The sequence below is a fragment of the Equus przewalskii genome, chromosome X (genome assembly GCF_037783145.1).
Source record: "Equus przewalskii isolate Varuska chromosome X, EquPr2, whole genome shotgun sequence".
NCBI classification, from domain to species: Eukaryota; Metazoa; Chordata; class Mammalia; order Perissodactyla; family Equidae; genus Equus; species Equus przewalskii.
The window spans coordinates 104,249,836-104,256,447 of NC_091863.1; positions in this window are offsets into that span (position 1 = coordinate 104,249,836).

The following is a 6,612-nucleotide window of genomic DNA, read 5'->3' on the forward strand; positions in this document are numbered from 1 at the left end:
TTGCATGCCCTCTTGGTAGGAGTGCAAACTGGTGCAGCTTTTCTTGGAGGCAAATTTGGCAAAATCTACTGAAATGAAAAATGCACACTTTTCTACTTCTAGATATGGATCCTAGAGAAATCCTTCTATGTGTGCACATATTTTCAGGCCACCTGTTTGAAATAATGCAAAGTCGGAAGTAACTTGAAAGTCCATCAGTCATGGAATGGAGGCAGGGTAGGGGTTTGAGGACAGGGTAAAGATCAGAATTGCCGACATGGGCAGCAGGAAAGGGAGCTGACCCAGGACAAGTAAAAGGATTGCCAAGCAGCATCAGGGAGATTGCTGAGGTTGGACACCATGAATCTGGAGTGACTCCAACCCACGGAGTTGTGATATTTTCTCCTGTGGAGAAAGACAAATGGTTCAAATGCCCTGGAGTTCACTCATGCATCAAACAAATATTATGAGTACCTACTAAGTGCCAGGCAGTGTTCTAGGCTCTGGGATACAGGGGTGAACAACATAAATAGGGTCCCTGCTCCCATGGGGCCTGCACACTAGTGGGGAAGATGGACAAAAATTATCAAATAGATGTATAATATAACATCAAGTAAACGCTCTCGAAGAATAAATAAAGCAGAGTAAAGGGATAAAGAATAACAGAGGTGCTGTTTAAAGGAGATCAGGGAAGGCTTCTCTGCAGAGGTGACATTTGAACGGAGGTCTGAATGAAGCGGAGTGAGCCAGCTGATATCTGGAAAAAGAGCATTCTTTTTTTATTGAGTTCATAATAGTTTACATTGATGTGAGATTTCGTTATTTCGTGACTGTCACCACATAAGTGCTCCCCTTCACCCCCTGTGCCCACCCCCACCCCGCTTCCCCTGGTGACCACTGAACTGTTTTCTTTGTCCCAGTGTTTGTTCATATTCCACATATGAGTGAAATCATCTGGTGTTTGTATTTCTCAGTCTGGCTTATTTCACTCAGCATCATTCCCTCTAGGTCCATCCATGTTGTTGCAAATGGGACGATTTTATCCTTTTCTATGGCTAAGCAGTATTCCATTGTGTATATATACACTACATCTTCTTTATCCAGTCATTGGTTGATGGGCACCTAGGTTGCTTCCATGTCTTGGCTATTGTGAATAGTGCTGCAGTGAACATAGGGGTGTGTGGGTCTCTTTGGATTGTTGATTTCAAGTTCTTTGGATGAATACTCAGTAGTGGGATAGCTGGGTCATATGGTATTTCTATTTTCAGCTTTTTGATGAATCTCCATACTGTTTTCCATAGTGGCTGCACCACTTTGCATTCCCACCAGCAGTGTATGAGGGTTCCCTTCTCTCCACACCCTCTCCAACGTTCGTTATTTTTGGTCTTAGTGATTATAGCCATTTTAACAGGGATAAGGTGGTATCCTAGTGTAGTTTTGATTTGCATTTCCCTGATGATTAGTGATGTTGAACATCTTTTCATGTGTTTATTGGCCATCTGTATATCTTCTTTGGAAAAATGTCTGTTCGTCTCCTTTGCCCATTTTTTGATCAGGCTGTTTGCTTTTTTACTCTTCAGTTGTGTGAGTTCCTTATATATTATGGAGATTAACCCCTTATCAGATATATGATTTGCAAATATTTTCTCCCAATTGGTGGGTTGTCTCTTTGTTTTGATTATAGTTTCTTTTGCCTTGCAGAAGCTTAAAAAGAGCATTCTTATTAGTGGAAACAGTATGAGCAAAGGCCCTGGGGTGGCAGCATGTTTTACTTGAGGATAGAAATTGGCAGGGTGGATGTAGCATAAGGACAAAGGGACGGGAGCACTAAATATGCTAGTAAAAGGGAGATTGGAGTGATGAGTTATGTAGTTTGGACCAAATAGGGAAGGAAGTGAGACCAGGAGATGCTGATAAATGGAGAGGAAGAACATAGGGCAAGTGACAGGAAGTTTTAGCGAGGTCAAAAAGCAGGTGTAATAGGAGTGAGGGAGAGAGGACTATCGCCAGAAGGATAGGAGGATGTGGTTGGAGAATGGGAGGTTGGACTTCATTTCACCAGAGAACAGTAATGCCAAGCAACGATGAGGCCCAAGATGCTGCTTTCCATGTGGGAGGCTGAGGAGGAGTAAAGGAGAAAGGGTTTTGAACTGAGGGGCTTTGAACTTGAAGAACTAGGACTGAAGATGGATCATTGACAGGAAGTTTGATGTCACCCAGGGTACTGGCAGACGTGTGGGGGAGAGGCAGCCCTGAACTGGTTGCTGTGCTCCTCTCCATGACTGGGGAAGTGTTGGGCGGCAGGCGACAGGAACTGTGACACAGATAGCAAGAGGACTAATAAGAGGATTTGACCTAGCCAGCGGGTCAGGGAAAGCTTCCCAGATAAAGTGTCACTTGAGGTGAGACTTGAAGGAAAAGGAGTTCACAGGGCAAGAGAGGAAGGAAGGGCATTGCAGGTGGAGGCAAAGGGCCTGTGGTAGAGGGAGCATGTCAAGTAAGAGGGACTGAGAGCAGGGCAGTGTGGCTGCAGTGGAGATGGTGAAGAGAGAGGCATAAAACGGCAGAGAAGTAAAGGGATCAGACTACTGAAGAGGACAGATGGTTGGGAGAGTGCCCAAGGACCACCAAATGGAGGCTTGAGTGGCATCGAGCGGAACCTTGGTGAGCCACAGTGGTGCTCCAGCCACGCATCCTGAAGTAGTGCAAGGCCTCCGAGGGGGCAGCACAGGTTTGTGACATGACTGGCTGGGCTTAAGACTCAGGCCGGGCTCGGATCTGACTTAGTCTGTGCCCACAGAACCGAACCAAGCTAACTAGATCACACAGGGCTCCAGCCAGGCCCACTGGGTCTCGCTAACAAAGTTCCTGGACCATGACCACCAACTTATTCCATGGGAGGAAGAGTCCTAGGCAGCTGGGGAGCTGCCGGAAAGGAGCTGCCCACTGGCTCCACCAACCACAGCGAAGGACAGTCCAACCCTCGCTCTCAGGGGATAAACCCCCTTCCTGCTGCCTGCCTGGCTCGGGAGTGAGGCTCTGGGTTGCATCACAGCAAAGACCAACTTCCAGGAAACGGACTCTCGCTCCCTCCCCTGTGACCACTCCCTACGCGTGTGAGCGCACGCACACACACCCCTGACCCAAGCAGGACTGGCTTTTTGTCAAAGCGGGGCAGGTGTGATGGAAGGGACACCCAAGGGGACCACAGCAGCCTTCTGGCGCTAGACAAGCGCCCTCTATCAGGGCGCTTTCGGCTTAGGATGAGGAGGCTGGACCACACATTGTTGGACTTTAGCATCAATTCACCAAACTTGCGTTGAGCCCACTCTTTGCTGGGCACTGTCCTGGATGCTTTGGTGCATGCAAAGATTTATAAAAGCAAGCTCCTGCCCTCAGGGATGGGTGACCTAGGAGGGGAGGGTCAGGAAAGCAAAGGGTTAATGCAAAGGTTTTTAAAACAGAGACTCAAACAAAATGTTATGGGAGCCCCCGTGGTGGAGGGATGAATTTGAGAAGGAGGTTGGGACTTGGCGGACAAGGTGACTTTTGAACTAGACTCTGATGGATGGAGAGAATGTGGACAAGAAGAGATGGGCAATGGGACATATCAGGGAGGAAGGGCTTGACCACTGGGCTGAAGAGATTGACTTCCGTCCTGAGGTCAGTGGGAGCCATGGAGGAACTTGAGATGGGGGCAACAGTGAGGCCCAATGGAAGGAGCAGGGGCTCTGAAGCACCCCCGATCCAGGTCTCAGGTCTGAGTCCCAGCTCTGCCACCAAACAGCTTGGACGCGGGCCAAGCCACTTTTCTTCTCTAAGCCTGTCTCCTCTTCTGCAGGTGACACTCCACCTGTCTCCCAGCATGGTTGACAAGCCTGATAGAAGGGTGGGAAGGGGCTGTGGAAGCAACAGCCACGTGCTATGTCCATGTGGCCAAGGGTGTCCAGTCTCTGAGCCTCTGAGGTCACCTCGACAGTTAGATCCGATGTCCCTTCCCACCTGCATAACTGCAGGCCCCCTTTTGAGGTTTCAACCTCAGGATCTTGGGACATGCCCAGTGGGGTGTTTCACAGTGCTCAGAGCCCCCTTGCGTCTCTGATTTTCCTGCTGCCATGGCTGCTCCAGGCCGTGACGCTGCCTGCCTGTGTTCTCTCAGGCTGCTGTTTATGTTGTTGCCACCAATCTGTCCCCTGATCACTGACTCCCCTGACGAGCACTGCCTGGGGTGCCATTTTTGCGCCCCTCCTGCGCATGTTCGCCCCACTGCTACTCCCCAAGGCTGCCAGGATGCCCTCTGCCGCTCTGGCCTGCTGGCTCTCATCACACTTCTCAGGCCTTCCTCGGGTTCCACTTGTCCAGAGGGTCCCACAGCAGAGCAGCTCATGGCCCCTGGTGCTAGAGCTCCTTGGTCGCCGGTCACCTTGCATGCATTCTCTCAGTCACACACATGAAATGAGTTGTAATCATGATCTGAACCGTGACACAGGACACCTATTGTCACCGACTGGGAGAAAATGCAAGTCAATTAGGTGCATTCTGGTAGAAGTTAGGTAGGCATTGGTGCCCAGAGAGGGCAAACCCAGGTAGGAAGGCAGGGTGACAAGCCTGGGGTGGGATCAGGTGCAAAAAAGGAGGTGTGGACTGGAGGGACCCTGAAGAACGAGTCATCTAATTTCAGAATTTGGCCTTTAGGCTAGCCTTGGGCCCAAGAGTGAGACAGGCAGAGATGAGCTGCCTGTGAAGGTCACAGCAAGACTTAGGGTTCTCCAAACAACTGTGATACCAGGACTCTTGGCCACTCACCCTCCCCACGCTGAATCACCTCTTCCCACTTCAGGCCTGCTGCCAACTTGGGTTCAAGTCCCCCAGACTGATGAGTAAAGACGGCAGTTTTGAGATAAGGAGATAAGGAGGAGCTGAGGCTGAAGGCATCCTCCCGAGACCATCCCCGGGGCAGAGTTCAGCAGGTGGGGGAGGGAGGCCCGCTCGGCCATTTGCTCCCAGGCGTGGCGCCTCAGCCCGGCTCATCTTCGGTGCAGCATTAACTGCCGTTTCAGCAGGGTTGCATGCCAGGGGCGGAAAGAACAAGGTACACATGAGACTGGGTTTAGTTCTAGTTATGTATTTGACTTAAACACTTAGATAGCATTTACTCATGGCAAGCACGTTCTGACAGCTTCACAAACATTAACCCACTTAATCCACATCACACTCCGAAGAAGTTAGTACTGTTAAGACCCCATCTCGCAGGCGAGGACACTGTGGGCTCCAAGAAGTGACGTCCCTTGCCCTAGACCGTTAAGCAAGTGGGTGACGGAGCTGGGACTGAAACCCCGGCAGACTGGCTCCTAGGCTCACTGGCGAAGGCAGGCCTGTTTGTCCTAAAAGGCTGTCTTCATGGTCCTGCCCCTGCACAACCCCATCAAGTCTGCCCGCTTGCCCTTCGGGGTGGCTAATCCAGCGCACAGGGGAGGGAAAGGCCTTTGAAGGGGCATTTCCCCAGTCGTCTGGTCTCTGGGAATAACTTCATTCCCACTTCTGGAACGGGAGGAGGGCAAGGAAAAGACAGCAGGTGCGTCAGCAGTCCCGGAAGCACACCGGGTTCCCGCAGTCCCTGTCCCTGGTCTGTCCTCTGAGGCTGTGGGCTCTGCCCTCCTCTGTGATTCCTGGACACGGACCTCACTGAGCCTCCTCCCTCATTTAGACTCCCTTCCTTCAGTGAGGCCTAGGAAGGCCTCCTTTTCCTCTTCAGAATGGTCGATTTTATTGTATTTGGATGGGTTATTTGAAAGCTGCCTTGAACTTGTTGTGGACATGAGCAGGGTGTAAATATATTAAAAATAAGATAAGAAGGAATGGGGTTTGCCTCTGGGGCCCTCCAGGCTAGGTGAGCACCCAGCCATTGGATCTGTTTGTCTCTCAGAAGCCTTCCTCTCTGGGGCATAAGGCCGAGGGTTCTGGAGGGCATGTCCCAGGAGCTGCTTTGGCGCTGGTGCAGCGAGCTGCCCTCCGATGTGGGTGGGTGTCGAGACGGGCTGGCCTCAGCTCCTCCACTTCCCCACTGGGATGCCGGTTAGGAGCCACCCGCTCTGCAGGGGAACCAAAGCCCTGTTCTAGAAGATATGGCAGAAAGGGCTTGTCCAGTTAACCAAATTTGTCTTCTGGGAGCCTCCAAACTCCCTTTTCTGGGTCTTCCTCCCTCTTCAGCGGCATCTCCTCTTTCCAACAAATAGGCCTTTGGGGCTTCGTTCTCTCTCAGGTGTGGATGGCACCAACAGCTTAGATCTCCCAGAGTGGAGGACACGCAGTCAAAGGGGACTCCATCAACCTGCTGTCCACAAAGAAGGGCAACCTTCCCCTCCACCTGTGGCTGCTGGCACCTTTACAGAGTGGGCTCTCCTGAGGGGACTCCCTCCGGCTCAAGGAAGGAACTCTTCGGCTATAAGCCACTTCCCCAGGGGCGCAGTGGGGCTTCCCAGGCACTAGGAGAGAGGATGCGGCCTTCTTCTGAGACTGGCCGGCTCAGAGGAGGAAAGATAAACATCCATCTCAAAGCAAAGGTGGGGCTTAGCCAGAGCCCAGGGTGGGGGACTAATGGGAAACAGCTTGTTGGAGGGAGGTGGACAGAAT